Source organism: Ovis canadensis, chromosome 16 (assembly GCF_042477335.2).
Source record: "Ovis canadensis isolate MfBH-ARS-UI-01 breed Bighorn chromosome 16, ARS-UI_OviCan_v2, whole genome shotgun sequence".
Classification (NCBI taxonomy): domain Eukaryota; kingdom Metazoa; phylum Chordata; class Mammalia; order Artiodactyla; family Bovidae; genus Ovis; species Ovis canadensis.
In genome coordinates, this window is record NC_091260.1 from 42,392,012 (window position 1) to 42,407,679 (window position 15,668).

General features: G+C 36.8%; 1 protein-coding gene and 1 non-coding gene across 2 annotated transcripts in view; both read left to right on the top strand.

The window, feature by feature from the left end:
• The window catches only part of HCN1 (hyperpolarization activated cyclic nucleotide gated potassium channel 1), a 448,090-nt gene that overhangs the window by 292,580 nt on the left and 139,842 nt on the right, over positions 1 to 15,668 (top strand). The window lies entirely within an intron of this gene.
• LOC138422074 (U6 spliceosomal RNA) lies at positions 575 to 677 on the top strand. The gene has a single exon (XR_011249744.1). It is a non-coding gene; the product is annotated as a U6 spliceosomal RNA (small nuclear RNA).

Here is a 15,668-nt window from a genome sequence, read left to right on the forward strand (position 1 = left end):
CATCTTGAAAGACTAGAGAAATGGCCAGCCAAAGGGGAAGGAAGCCACAGCATATACTGAGTCAGAAAACCACCTATGTAAAGGCATGGAGGAGAGTGAACTGGCTTGTTGGGGAATGGCAAGTAGTTTAGGGTGGCAAGAGTTGTCTGGGTTTTGGTGTAGGGGGTAACAAAGTTAAGGAGTGGGACTGAAAATAGAGATAGGAGTGATGTCAGCTTGGTATGATCCCTTGGTACATTTGACTTAATTTTGAGGCTATGAGAAAGCTTTAAGCATGTGTGTACATAGATTGAATGTGCTGCTGGAGAATGGACTAGAAGGAGTTAAAGTAGAGATAGAGATAGTCATTTGTGTCTTGTGTGTGTGTATTAGTTGCTTAGTAGTGTCCAGCTCTTTGCGACACCATGGGCTATAGCCTGCCAGGTTCCTCTGTCCATGGAATTCCCAGGCAAAAATATTGGAGTGGGTTGCCATTTCCCTCTCCACATTTGTGTCTTAATTTGTAATAATCCAGACACTAAAAATCCAAGTAAAATGAAGCATTTTTTCATCAAGGTGAAGAAAATGAGCTTTAGTGTCCACTTCCTTAGCACACACATAAACTTAGAAGGGTACAGATATGAACATGGTCCCTGCACAAGGGTGACATGCAAATTCCTGAAGCATTCTATATTTTTGCAACTGTGTGGGGTGGTGGATGTTAACTAACTTATTGTGATTATCACAATTGATACATATATCATTATATTGTATATCTTAAATGAATGCAATGTTATTTATCAATTATCAAATTTGTTATTGTTTAGTCCCTAAGTTGTGTCTGACTCTTTTGCAAACCCATGGACTGTAGCCACCAGTATCCTCTGTCCATGGGATTTCCCAGGCAACAATACTGGAGTGGGTTGCCATTTCTTTCTTCACAGAATCTTCCCAAACCAGAGATTGAACCCATGTCCCCTCCATTGGCAGGTAGAGTCTTTACTGTTGAGCCACCAGGGAAGCCCTGATTATCTCAATAAAGCTAGAATAAAAAGAAAGGAGCTTTATGTTCTGTTCAAGAGAGAACTAAAATAGACAATAAAAGAAACCCTAACCAGCTTTAGGAATAAAGCAGCAGAATCGAAGTCTAATGATGAAAGAACAGAAGGGTCAGTTTAACATCAACCACCACTTAAAAGATGATAGCATCTAATTATGAGATAATGTCCATCACAGAAGTATAATTTGATTTTTAAAAACTTAGGAAGGGAAACAACTGGCCAGGGTCATGATCCTAGAAGAAGTACACAGAAGCATGCCTTTTAATGATGATAGTTAATAGCATGACTATTAGCAATGTCAAGTTGGTTTCCATATTATAAAAATGTGTTGATAAAAAAAAGGATTTTTAAAAATTGGTGTTTATGTGTGTTTGGTTGGTTGCTGCTGCTGCTAAGTCGCTTCAGTCATGTCCGACTCTGTGTGACCCCATAGACGGCAGCCCACCAGGCTCCCCCGTCCCTGGGATTCTCCAGGCAAGAACACTGGAGTAGGTTGCCATTTCCTTCTCCAATGCATGAAAGTGAAAAGTGAAAGTGAAATCACTCAGTTGTATCTGACTTCTAGCGACCCCATGGACTGCAGCCCGCCACGCCCCTCCGTCCATTGAATTTTCCAGGCAAGAGTACTGGAGTGGGTTGCCATTGCCTTCTCCGTTTGGTTGGTTGTTCTGTAATAAATGGACCTCCCTGGTGGCTCAGATGATAAAGAATCTGCCTGCAATTCAGGAGACCCAGGTTCAGTCCCTGGGTCAGGAAATCCCCCTGGAGAAGGGAATGGCAACCCACTCCAGTATTCTTGCCTGGAGAATTCCATGGACAGAGGAGCCTGGCAGGCTACATATAGTCCATGAAGTTGCAAAGAGTTGGGCATGACTGAGTGACTAACACTTTTACTTTCACATTTTCTGTTATAAATATGTACTTTCAAGCCTGCTGGCCTGAGAACTATGGTAAAGCAGATGATAAAGTGAGAACAGGCACTGCTTAGCTGCTCTCTCTCTTTTTAATATTTATTTGGCATCATCAGGTCTTAGTTGTGGTGATAGCTATGGCACACAGGTCCAGCTGCCTCACAGCATGAGGGATCCCCAGTTCCCAGACCAGGGATCAAACACAGGTCCCCTGCGTTGGAAGGCAGAGTCTTAACCTCTCAAGCGCCAGGGAAGTCTCTTAGCTGCCCTTCTGCATGGATGCTTTGGGTCCACCCAGTGGACAGAAGGGAACTACAATATGGAGTCAGTAAACTGAGCAGGAGGATTTGGGAACAGTGTGTTTCCATGCTTGTAGGCTCGGTTTAGATGAGTTCTATTTGGACACACAGAATTTGGGATATCTGTTTAAAGCCAAGTAAAGGGCATCCATATAAATTGTTAGGGCTAGAGGAAAGGGGAGTGGTCTCTTATTTTGATAAATCATATTCAACTCTGTTCACCTAAGTATTGAGAGTAAACTAGATTTTCTTGGGATTTGTTGCTTATTTTATGGGAAAAGGCATCATGGAAGAGTGGAAGAGAGAAATAGGTTAACAAATAAATAAGTTCTTAATTGAAGTGAAACCTGTCATATTTCACTCATGAATAAAAATATGTGAAGTAAAACTCCTGCTTAGTCTAGTAAATGGCATCAGTGCCCCTGTGATTTATATTTTGTTATTTATATGTTGTTAGAATAACAAAGGTCCATTGCTCGTGAACATTTGTTTTCTGGAACTTCTTTCCTTTCCAAATGGTCCACTTTATTAACATCTGGAGTACATGATAAGGCTCAGTTGTTTTTCTTAAACTTTGGGGCAACCTGTTGGCTTTGAGATATGTGAATTCTGTTTCTAGTTTAGCTTTAATCCCTTGTGTTTTGTGTTCATGAGTATATATTTATCATTTTTTTAAATTTCAGGAGTAGACCATTGCCTTTGAGAATCCCTTAGTTCACTACGGAATTTGTCTTTAGAAATGTCTTAGTTCATTCTGAGATAAAATTTTTCCTGTATCGATAATGTTATCAAGATCAGTAATTTAACCAAATTCTCCTGTCCCTTCTTATTTCTGTGATTGTATTACCATTCTAAATACTAATTATTCTTCACCTTTTTTTCTACCTCTGAAAGTTCTGTATTTCTACTTTGTCAAAATATTGATCCATTTTACTTGTGCAATTTACTCCTGCATTATATGGCTAACAAAATATGGAGAAAAATGCATAACTAGAATCAACTCTGAATATCTTCAAATTGGCATATATAATAGAGATCCTCAGGGAACCATGTCCTTATCAATGTATAGTGCTGGCTAATAATAACAATAACAGTAATACTATCATTTATAATTTCATGCCACCTGTTGTTTTACAAAGAATGTTGATACATTTTACATCTTCTCATAAAGCTACATTATGTCTCTACTGTGTTAATGTCAGGTGAGTTTATAAACATAATTAAAACTAATACTTTTTCCTTTATGACTTCTATTGCTACTCTCCCTACCCCACTGCTCAGATTTCACCTTTATCATAAATGATGCTCTAGTATTTACTTTTCTGAGTGCTATTCATTTTCTACCCCAAGTTTCTATAAACCTTTCTATTCCTTATATGGAGATGATAAGGAGTCTGCATGCAATTCAGGAGACCCAGGTTCGATCCCTGGGTTGGGAAGATCCCCAGGAGAAGGAAATGGCAAACTACTCCAGTATTCTTGCCTGGAAAATCCCATGAATGGAGGAACCTTGCAGGCTATAGTCCCTGGTGTTGCAAAGACCCATTCCTTATATGGAGACATATATTTTTAATTTTTTATCCTTTACCAACCTTCAAGGGTGACTCTTCACTAACGCAGCATGCCACCTCACTCTAAAAAAAAATGAAGGATACAAAAAATCCTTTGAACCATTACTTTCTAACCAATAATACATTTCCAATGGTAGCCAAAGGAAAGCCATGGGCCATTCCAAAGCAACAGCAATCTGTCTGCACTTCATCATTCATACCTGACTCCAGTCCTATATCTTCTCAATTGAGAGAGTCTACTTCTGACGTTTGCTTTCAATTTTATGGCATTCAAGTTTTATCTTTCTCTAAAGAACTCATCTTGGGATGTTCCTCCTGCCTTCTCTGCTTGGGGCTATCCAAAACTCATCCAGTTCCAGTATTTGAGAGTCAAACCTCAACCTTATTGGGGGCCAGCCAAGGAAACTGCAGGCCACAGGAGGAGGATATACTGACTTTAGGCAGTGTGAAAGTCACTCAGTCGTGTCCAGCTCTTTGTGATCCCATGGGCTGTACAGTCCATGGAATTCTCCAGGTCAGAATACTGGAGTGAGTAGCCTTTCACTTCAGGGGATCTTCCCAACTCAGGGATCAAACCCAGATCTCCCGCACTGCAGGCAAATTCTTTACCAGCTGAGCCACCAGGGAAGCCCTGATACACAGGTAGGGTAGTGCACAGGCATTTAAATCATGACCATCCAGAAAATGTCACTGATTTTACTTTCTTACCTAAAATAGAGAAACTCAAGGTAATTTCTAGCATCTTAGAAGAAGATGTGGGAGAGACTATTGAGTAGGCCATTTCTTGTCTTGATTCTCTGGTTGGAGAATTTGGAACTCTCCTTCCAAACCTCATCTGCAATCTGATGGAAGTTGGTACCACTGAGGTTTGCCGCTGCTTCTCCACTGTCTGGAGAACCTAGTGTCACAGTACTCCCTGGGACAGCACACAGGTTGCACACTATGTTATACCCCTTCTAGGCAAGCCTTGGGTCCATAGACACCTATACCCACAGCCAAACTCACACAGATGGTTTTGTTAACCCATGTCACTAGTGCCCAACTGGTTGAAGGTGAAAGACTGTTTACTCATCAGAGCAGATTAACCATTTCAGAACTAGCTTGGAAAAATTTGGCATGAGTCTTGGAAGTGATGCACAAGAGAAATCATTAAGCTTTGCATGTTTACTTCTTTTTTTCATGAACAGTCCCTGTTGACTGAGAAATACATGCTGTTAACTGTTAAGGCCTTCTCTAGCTGTGCTAGTAAGCCATGGTGTTGGTTCCTTCCATATCAGAGGAAGTTTAAGAACACATATATACATGAAATGTCTGGTTGTGTTCCTGCAAGTTGGCCAGTTTGTAACAAATTTGGCAAATTTAATTAAGATGATATAGATTAGTCTTCTTCAGGAATTGTACTAAGCAGTGTTTCTTAGGAAGCACTGATTATCATGTCCCATGTCCAAAGTGATTAAAATTGTGGGTTGCATTGGCATTACATAATTTTAGAATTAGAAATAGGTAAGAAAGAGATGGGAATACCAGACCACCTGACCTGCCTCTTGAGAAACCTATATGCAGGTCAGGAAACAAGAGTTAGAACTGGACATGGAACAACAGACTGGTTCCAAATAGGAAAAGGAGTACGTCAAGGCTATTTATTGTCACCCTGCTTATTTAACTTATATGCAGAGGACATCATGAGAAACGCTGGGCTGGAAGAAGCACAAGCTGGAATCAAGATTGCTGGGAGAAATATCAATAACCTCAGATATGCAGATGACACCACCCTTATGGCAGAAAGTGAAGAGGAACTAAAAAGCCTCTTGATGAAAGTGAAAGAGGAGAGTGAAAAAGTTGGCTTAAAGCTCAACATTCAGAAAACGAAGATCATGGCATCTGGTCCCATCACTTCATGAGAAGTAGATGTGGAAACAGTGAAAACAGTGTCAGACTTTAAATATAAAGAGGGGCTCCAAAATCACTGCAGATGGTGATTGCAGCCATGAAATTAAAAGATGCTTATTGCTTGGAAGGAAAATTATGACTAACCTAGATGGCATATTGAACAGCAGAGACATTACTTTGCCAACAAAGGTCCGTCTAGTCAAGGCTATGGTTTTTCCAGTGGTCATGTATGGATGTGAGAGTTGGACTGTGAAGAAAGCTGAGCACTGAAGAATTGATGCTTTTGAGCTGTGGTTTTGGAGAAAACTCTTGAGAGTCCCTTGGACTGCAAGGAGATCCAACCAGTCCATCCTAAAGGAGATCAGTCTTGGGTGTTCATTGGAAGGACTGATGCTGAAGCTGAAACTCCAGTACTTTGACCACCTCATACAAAGAGTTGACTCATTGGAAAAGACCCTAATGCTGGGAGAGATTGGGGGCAGGAGGAGAAGGGGATGACAGAGGATGAGATGGCTGGATGGCATCACCAACTTGATGGATGAGTCTGGGTGAACTCTGGGAGTTGGTGATGGACAGGGAGGCCTGGCGTGCTGCGATTCATGGGGTTGCAAAGAGTCAGAAATGACTGAGTAACTGAACTGAACTGAACTGAAGAATTCTACCAAAAAATTTAGGGACACTTCATTTCTTGTAGCATTTGCCTTTTTATTATGATATTTTTTGTGTGCAGAACTAGAGTAAAAACTGCTTCTTTCCTAAAACTAAGATAACCTTGGTTTCCTTTTCCATGCCATAAGAAAATAGCTAGAATATGCTCATTAGCATATTTTCAAAGGAATCTCCTGAAGTTCAACAAGAACTTATTTCACATCAACATTTTCTATGGATAGTAATGCCATGTTGAATATGAGATGATCGTGCATGTATTTTTGTTCTGATTTAGAGAATTGAGAGGAGCTTATCAGAGATGGGAATTATGTCTGAATCACCATTTTCCTAGTCTTTTTTTAAGCTGGTAGAACCAAAAACTGGAAGAAAAAATAGAAAAGGAGAAAGTAAAACAAGCTGTTTCAAATTATCTCCTTTTTTTTTTTTCTGTTTTATAGTTTGTTTGCTTACAGATCTCCAAGTAATATGGCTGAAGGAAGATAGTCTGAGCCTTGAAAAGAAGAAACTCTTGTCTCTCTCCCCCTCTCAGGCCCTTCCTTTCTCTTTCTAATATACATAGACACACACACACACACACACACACACACACACACATACTCACAATGAAATGTAATGTGATTGGAGAACTGATTTATTATACAGAAGTGAGACTCTAGCATTTAACCATTCTAGTACTAGTAAAAAGTGTATTTGGTTTGATTCTATTGATCAAGATATATGTTTTGCCTTAAGTACTATTTGATATTTGAATTTTATGTGAAGTTGTTGGTAAGATCAAGGAGTCCACATGTTATAATACTTATATTTGTATAAGGCTTGTGTAGATTTAGAAGTCAAAGCAAGAGTATTCTTTCATATCAGTAACTAATGGACAAGCCATACATGCTACGAAAACACTATAAAAATACATGTCATGGGATAAGAGCTCTAAGTTGTGTACCTAGAGATTGTCATACTAAGTGAAGATTGTCATAATGAGTAAAGTAAGTCAAGCAGAGGAAGAGAAATATTGCAGTATGATATCCCTTTTATGTGAAATCTACAAAGAAATGATACAATGAACTTATTTACAAAACAGAAACAGACTCACAGACTTATAGAAGGAACTTAAAGTGACCAGCCGGGAAGGATGGGGGTAAGGGATAGTTAGAAGTTTGGGATTAACATGTACACACTGCTGTATTTAAAAATGGACCTACTATATAGCACACAGAACTCTGCTCAATGTTCTGTGGCAGCCTGGATGGGAGGGAATCTTGGGGGAGAATGGATACATTTATATATATGGGTGAGTCCCTTTGCTGTCCACCTGAAACTATCACAATATTGTCAATTGGCCATATTACAATATAAAATAAAAAGTTTTTTTAAAAAAGATCTTCAAGCTGTGGGTTAGACTTCTAAAAATAACTCTAAGTACTCAATACCTTCTGCCTTTTGCACAGCCTTACACAGCAGAGGATTTCCTAGGCTTATTTTATTCGATTGCATAATCAATACACCAAGTTCCAGCATTGATTGTAATTGAAGGCTTTATTTGTTTGTCTGCAATTTAAGGTATTCTGTTTAGAATTAAATAAGATGTACTGTTGCTGATTTATGTAATTACTACTTGGCTGTAAACAAGATGAATTTAAAAAATATTTTTCTAAAGTAACACAATAATTTTAACTGATCTCATTTATCTTTCAAACTTGTGATTGAAATAGCCTGAGCATAGGGAAATGGTTTTCTGTATAACTTAATTAGATGTTGATCTAATAAGAGTATATTTCCGTGAAATAGATAACCTGAGGGCAATGCTGAGCAATACAGATTATAGTGGATGACCTTATCATTTTACCTAGATATATTGTAATAATAACTTGACTTGTACTATCACTTTCAGAATGGAAATAGTTTAACCAGATCATGATTGATTTTTTTTCCTCTTAAATATCCAAATATGAACCGAGTACAGAATAGCAATTATTAAACTATGGCATAAAACGCAGTGTATTTGCAATGAGCAAATGGAGAGGTACTGCTTCTTACTATGAGACCACAGGGCAAGTTAACAAAACTTTGAACTTCATCCTTAAAAGTAAAATGAATATAATTAAAGCTGCTCTAGCTACCATAAAACTGTTGTGATAATCACAAAGATAAATTAAATTCTAACTGTAAAAGATCTATATAAGCTGAACTCGATGGTTTTGTTGTTGATGGTGGTGACATTATGATCATTACTATAATTATGCAACTATAGTATAAGTGATACTTGCAAGCATGTAGAGACATGAGAGCTTCATTTTGTTTTTCAATTCTTAGACAGATGAGTTGAGACCTTAGGTGTGTTGTTCCTCGCATGTTAGATTAAAATGAAACTGGATGGCCTCAGTACTCTCATTTATGTAACTATTTGTTTATTTGCTTATATGTTTTTACATTTTTACCTTATCACCATGGAGATTCTGAAACTCAGTTTGCTTATAAGGGGACAAACTAAATTTTTGCCCAAGTCTCATACAATTATAACTTTCTATGGATAAAAGTCAGTCTACTGTAGATAAATATGTTTAATGGGTTGAAATTTTTATTTATTTCACTGTCCCTTCTTACAAGTGGTGGTCAGGTCCCTGGCCCAGTAGCAAACCCAGAAATAAAAAGAAAAAGCAGAGAAGTTTATTCACCATACCATCCAAATTACACAGATATGTCAAATGTTAAGAGCAAATTTTACTATGACTAAGGTGGGATTTCAGAGTAAAAAGTGAAAGCCTGACTTTTGTGTTAATGGAAAAGCTCTGTTTTAACTTCCACATAAATAAACAATTATTAAGTAAGCTTCTTGACAGCTTACACATTTATTTTTCTATGGTCTAGATTTTAAAAATATTTTAATTATACTTGTTTTTGAACATTATATTTCAATAAAATTCTTCATGACTTACATGTTTGTAAAGAGGTTAAAATTGTACCTAGCAATAGAAAATGCTATAAACAGGTTTGTTAAATTAAGACACACACACATACACAGCCTATTCATAAATTTAGAGGACTATGTTATGTGGAAAACACATAAACATCTTATTCTGTATCCATCTTTTTATATACAGCTACTTTATGAGTCAGTCTTTTATATAAACTGATTGATTTAACCTGCATAAAAAGCAGATTCTTTCTACAGTCCACCATCTGCCATACAAATTGACATATGTGCAAATTATCTAGGAAGAAAATCTAATTCCTTGTTTTTATATGGCAACCATAAACAGAAATTGCATATTTAGTAAATTTTATAATCTAATAATTAATAATAACCACCCAAAGGCTATGCTCAGGCTGGAAAATGTTCTTTACTCTCTGCTTCTTTTATTTTACCCGCCGTGCCATTGCCTTCTCCATTTTATGTCTCAGGTAGCTGCTTTTCTTATTAAGAGCAGAAGTTTGAGCCTAGCAAAAAGATTATGATTCTTCATTTCACTTTAATTTTAGTCATTTTTAACATTAGTAAGATGCAAAAACCTCTAATTAGCAGAGTTAAACAACTTGAGAATGCCATAAAAAGGAGATGATCTACTAATTGGAAGATAATCAGTGCAGAGCTGCTTTGCTAAAATCCATTCAATTAATTTAACGCAGGTTTGTTGTTCAGTCACTAAGTCATGTCTGACTCTTTGTGTGCATATTAAATAAAAGCACTTAGAAAATGACATCAATGCTTATTTTACTTCAGCCAGGTATTGAGTGACAGTACACAGCATCAGTTATTATTTCATGCTGAATTTGCCTCCCGATGTCACTTGCACCTTCCAACTCTCTGTAGGATTAAGTCTCAGACAAGGATTTCCTTTCACAAGACTCCTTCCTGTTAGACACCTGAAGTCTCAGACAAGGATTTCCTTTCAAAAGACTCCTTATTAGACACCAAGAGAGTTTGCTCCATCCTTGGCTATGGGGATAGGAGGAAAGGAGGAGAACCCTTTGAGAGTTCTTGGCCAATAGGAAAATATGAAAGTGAAATACAACCATATAACCAAGCCATCTTTATTGACCTCAGATGCTCCAGGGAATTTTCCCTCAGAGGTCTTCTCTGATGAAAACCTGAGATAATTTTTCCTCTAAATTCCCTTAAGGTGCAGTAGAGATTTCCTTTTCCCTTTGCAGTGAAAGTGTGTACATAATGTAAAGAATTTCTGTGCTACAGTTATGTTCTTAAAATGGTTGAAAAATCTGCGTAATAATTATTGTGAATTTTACTCATATAATGGTTATAAAATACATGCCTATGATCTTTGGAATGGAGAGGATTATACTTTGCTTTAGCAGACCTATGATTTCATTCCAGCTTTGCCACCTACGAGTGTGTCACTTTGAAAAATTTCTTTTTTCAAGAAATTTAATTTTTCCAAGCTTTGTATTCCCTCCGTGTAATAACAATATCAGGTTTCAAGATTTTATAAGGAGCAATGAGATGATGTAATACTGGTGGTTTAGTCACTGAGGCATGTCTGACTCTTGCAAACCTCATGGACTGTAGCCCACCAGACTCCTCTATCCACGGGATTCTCCAGGCAAGAATACTGAAGTGGGTTGCTATTTCCTTCTTCAGAGGATTTTCCAGGCCCGGGATTGAACCCAGGTTTCTTGCATCAAAGGCAGATTCTTTACCTACTTAGCTACAAGGGAAGTCTGAGATGATGTAGTAGTATCTTGCAAAGAGTTAAGTGTTCTGTTTATGCCAATCTCTTCCGTTGTTCCTTTATATTTATGTGTATATAAAATATATTTACCAATATTTATATATAGAAAATATGTAAAATATAATTCCTTATATTTACTTGTGCAAACAGATACAATGAAATATTTTTCTTGAAATGCTAATTCTAATAAAAAAATCATGTTTAAAATCTTGAAATAATGTCCAATTAGTGCCTTTCTATAAGTGTTAATGAATTCTTAGTACAAAAGTTGGAGTTAATAGATATGCCAAATTTAAAAGTAATATATTGATTTATTTAACTTTTATTTTAAAATAATGCACCAACATTGAAAAAATGTGAGGAAAATATCCATAATCTAAATCACTGTTAAACTTTAATTTATAAACCTACTTAATTTGGATTTTGTATTTTGTCACCACTAATGAAAAAAGAAAGAATTCAAAGGATTAACTGACGAGGGAACATGCCTAAATCAAGCTCTTAAAATGACCAGCCATCATTCTGTTTATGTTAGCAACAATTTAGTTATTCAGTTACTTTATATTTTATTGCTAAAAATAAAGTGTTTAAACTCTCCTGTAATGCAAAATGTTTGATGCCAAAGGTGTAAATGTTTGTACGCACTGTAAGCAGATCATAACACTACAAATAAGAAAAATAAATTTCCCCAACTGAAATAATACATGTGACTGTATATCTGATTTTTTTAAATGTCATTGCTAAAATTCATGGCTTTGGATTTATTTGGAAATATTACTATCAAGAGTACAAATATATATTCCAAGAATTCAAGAGCTTCTATCATGTGACTGGAATATAAATGATTCACTATTTCCTGAAACTGAAAGTCACTCAGTTGTGTCCGACTCTTTGTGACCCATGGTCCATGGAATTCTCCAGGCCAGAATACTGGAGTGGGTAGCCTATTTCTTCTCCAGAGGATCTTCCCAACCCAGGAATTGAACCAGGGTCTCCTACATTGCAGATGTAGTCCTTACCAACTGAGCTATGAGGGAAACCCACAATACTTTTAAAAATACAGTGCTAATATTACATAGCAAGGTTGATAGGTCACAGAATTAACAAAAGGACAGTGTTGGTAGGGTCTCTATCTTCTTGTGAACTTTGAGGTTAATGTTTACTTTGCACCACACCATGCTGTAGGGAAAATGTTGCTATATATATATATATATGTATATGTATATATGTATATGGTATATATGTATTTTTAAAGAAGTATTTATTTTAGTTATCCCCATTTTGATACTACACTTACCATTGCTGGCATTCTTTACCACAGATCTCCTTAGAAATGGCATGCACAATATTCCTACTGAATAATTCAATTTATGATGGGCTCATTGAGTTGAGGGTGGACTCACTGAGTTGAGTGGGCTTCCCAGGTGGCACAGTGGCAAAAAATTTGCCTGCCAGTGCAGGAAACACAGGAGACACACACTCAACCCTTGGGTTAGGAATATCACCTGAAGTAGGAAATGGCAACCCACTCCAGTATTCTTGCCTGGAAAATACATGGACAGAGGAGCCCAGTGGGCTACAGTCCATGGGGTTGCAAAGAGTCAGACATGACTGAGCACTCACTATGAAATGATCTCTACTTGTCTTCTTACTGACATTATCACTTAACACGATCTGTAACAAAAAGTCACTGTGTTTCATTCAACTAAGATGGGGACCTCTCCAAAAATGTTGTTTAAATGTTTGGGTTTGTAGTAAATATATGAATCCAATAATTCTAGCAGACATATTTCAAAGAAAAAATAACTAAAATTAATATTTAAAGACTGAGTTAATTCTATTCTAATTACTATTCAGTATAAAGCTTCCCAGGTAGCTTAGCGGTAAAGAATCCGCCTGCCAATACAGGAACTACAGAAAACACAAGGCCGATCCTTGCGTCGTGAAGATCCCCTGGAAGAGAAAATGGCAATCTTCTCTAGTATTCTTGCCGGGATAGTCCCATGGACAGAAAAGCATGGCAGGCTATAGTCCATGGAGTTTCAAAGAGTTGGACATGACTGAGTGCCCAGGCAGAGCAATAAGGCTTGCACCCAAAGTCTGTTGATGGTATCCTTCTTCACCACTGTGAAATCGATGGAGAACAACTGTTTACTGCCCTAATTCTGTTTTTGTGAATACAGATAAAGTAAAATCATAACATATTCAAGTGAATACAGTATATTTGGAATTGATGACCTGTTTTACTGACACTTATGACTTCAGGCATATTATATTGTGTTATATTCCTTATCTTGGAGACTCAGTGCAACTTTTGGTCTGATTGGCATTGCTATAATTGGTATCAGTAATAAGTTTATTCAATAATCATGAAAGTAATTAAACACACTGATAGAAATTTGGTAACCTAGCTGATTCTCTACCTGGGTTTCCAGTTTACTACTTTGTGACCCCTCTTCTTTAATAACTTAAGAATACACGTGTGAATTTTTGAACCTCTAAATTCTGTGTACCAGATTTTGCTAAGATTTTACCTACTTAATATATTTATATTCATATTTGCTTTCAAAAGATGAATAGTTATTTCAGGTATTCAATGATGGAATATTTTGGCCTCCTAACTTAACAAAAATTTAATTCATGTGAAAGATGATGAACTGGAAAACTTTTGTTGCCATGTTGTGTTACTAAGTGGTTTGGTTTGAATTTGAATGTCCTGTGTCAGGAGATCTTAGACACTCTAGAATAAGTATTTCTCTTTTTGCCACATCCCTTCACTCTGTCCCAAATTCAATAGCAGTACAAACAGGGTATCAAATCAAATGCTTACAAAGGATTTTAAGTAAACCTAGAGAAAATTCAAAATATAATTTTTTCTATATGAAATTTCTCTGATGGTATAATAAAACTATCATATATATGTATATTTTCCTATAACTTGGCTCAGTACATTTTCCTCAAGAGGTAATTGGTTTCAATGATATCTCAATGAAGTGATGAATTAAATGAGTAAATACTTTGAATAATAAAAAATAATCTATAAGGAGCAATTTGTTAGTAAATCATTACTTGAAATGAAAACAAGACAAGCCCTAATTAAATCAGAGCTCACAGATAATTTATTTACTTTCAGTAAGATTCAGATTACATGTAAACTGGTGATATTTAGATGGTATGGTAAAGCACTGCTAGTATACAGTTTCTTATTCATGTTATTATTGGTATAGACTAAAATATGATATAATCATTTCTAAAAGATGAAAAGAGAACAGACACATAATAAAATAAATAGAATATATTGGGAATAGAACCATTCTTGGACTTTTCACAAAAGCCTCTAGATTCTCTTTTCTTTCTTTATGCTTATTCTTTGCCTTATTTTAATTTGCTATATTAAATAAGGGCTGAAATGTAAAATTTGAACTGGTCAGTTAGTCTTTCTCCCTCAATATTTTGCCTGAAGTTAGAAATATAATTAAGTTTACAAAGTCACAATCAGTATCATATAGAGTGGTTAATAATATGGTCCCTAGAGCCTGACTGCCTGGGTTAATAAAGTGGTTAATAATAATATGGTCCCCAGAGTCTGACTGCCTGGGTTATAAAAGTGGATTATTCCACTTACATATTGGTAACTTTGAGCAAGTCACTATGTTTTCCGCCTCAACATCATCATCTTAAGAATTGTATGATGATAAGACTAAACTAGTTTAGTATGATAATCGGTGCCTTGAACAATTTAGAGCTATACATGCTCTTTTTATCATATTAGTTTTCAAAGATAATGCTGTATTGGTATTTTATCACAGTCAATCTAATTTTCCAACTTGAATTTTTCCTGTTAGGATAGCAGTAGTGGGATGGGGGGTGGTGGGAAGGATGAGAAGCGATAAAAGACGATGGAGGTAATGGCATAAAATACTGTTTCTCCAGGTAGGATTCTTTCAACAACAGCCTCATAATCACATGGTTGCCGCCAAAATACTTACATACCACTGTGAAGGCTGTGTTGGCTCTTGTAAACACAATATGTGCAGTGGAAATTCAATGATACTGGTTTCATAGAATAATAGAGAAGATCCCATCACCTGATTAGGTGGTGGGATCCACTCTCCTCCATAAAGAAAAGCATATATTGCATGAATCTTTCTAAAAATTTTATAACCCCCTGAGTTATTCTAATATCCTCTCTCTTTCATGGGCACGCTCAATTGTGAAGTTATGTCTGACTCATTGCAACCCCATGGTTGGTAGCCCTCCAGGCACCTCTGTCCATGGGATTTCCCAGGCAAGACTACTGGAGTGGGTTGCCAATTCCTTCTCCAGGTGATCTTCCCAACACAGGGATCAAACCCACATCTCCCACATTGGCAGGTGGATTCTCTACCAGTGAGACACTAGGGAAGGACCCCTCTTTTACCATTTTATGAAAAACCTGTTGTTCTTATTGTTGTTGTTTTATACTTTACACATTTATATGATTTTTGCTCTCATTTCAACTCCCTTAAACTGGTAATAGCTTTTAAATTGACTTATGTATGCACTGTTTGGAGAGGGAAATAGCAACCCACCTCAGTATTCCTGCCTGGAAAATCCCATGGAC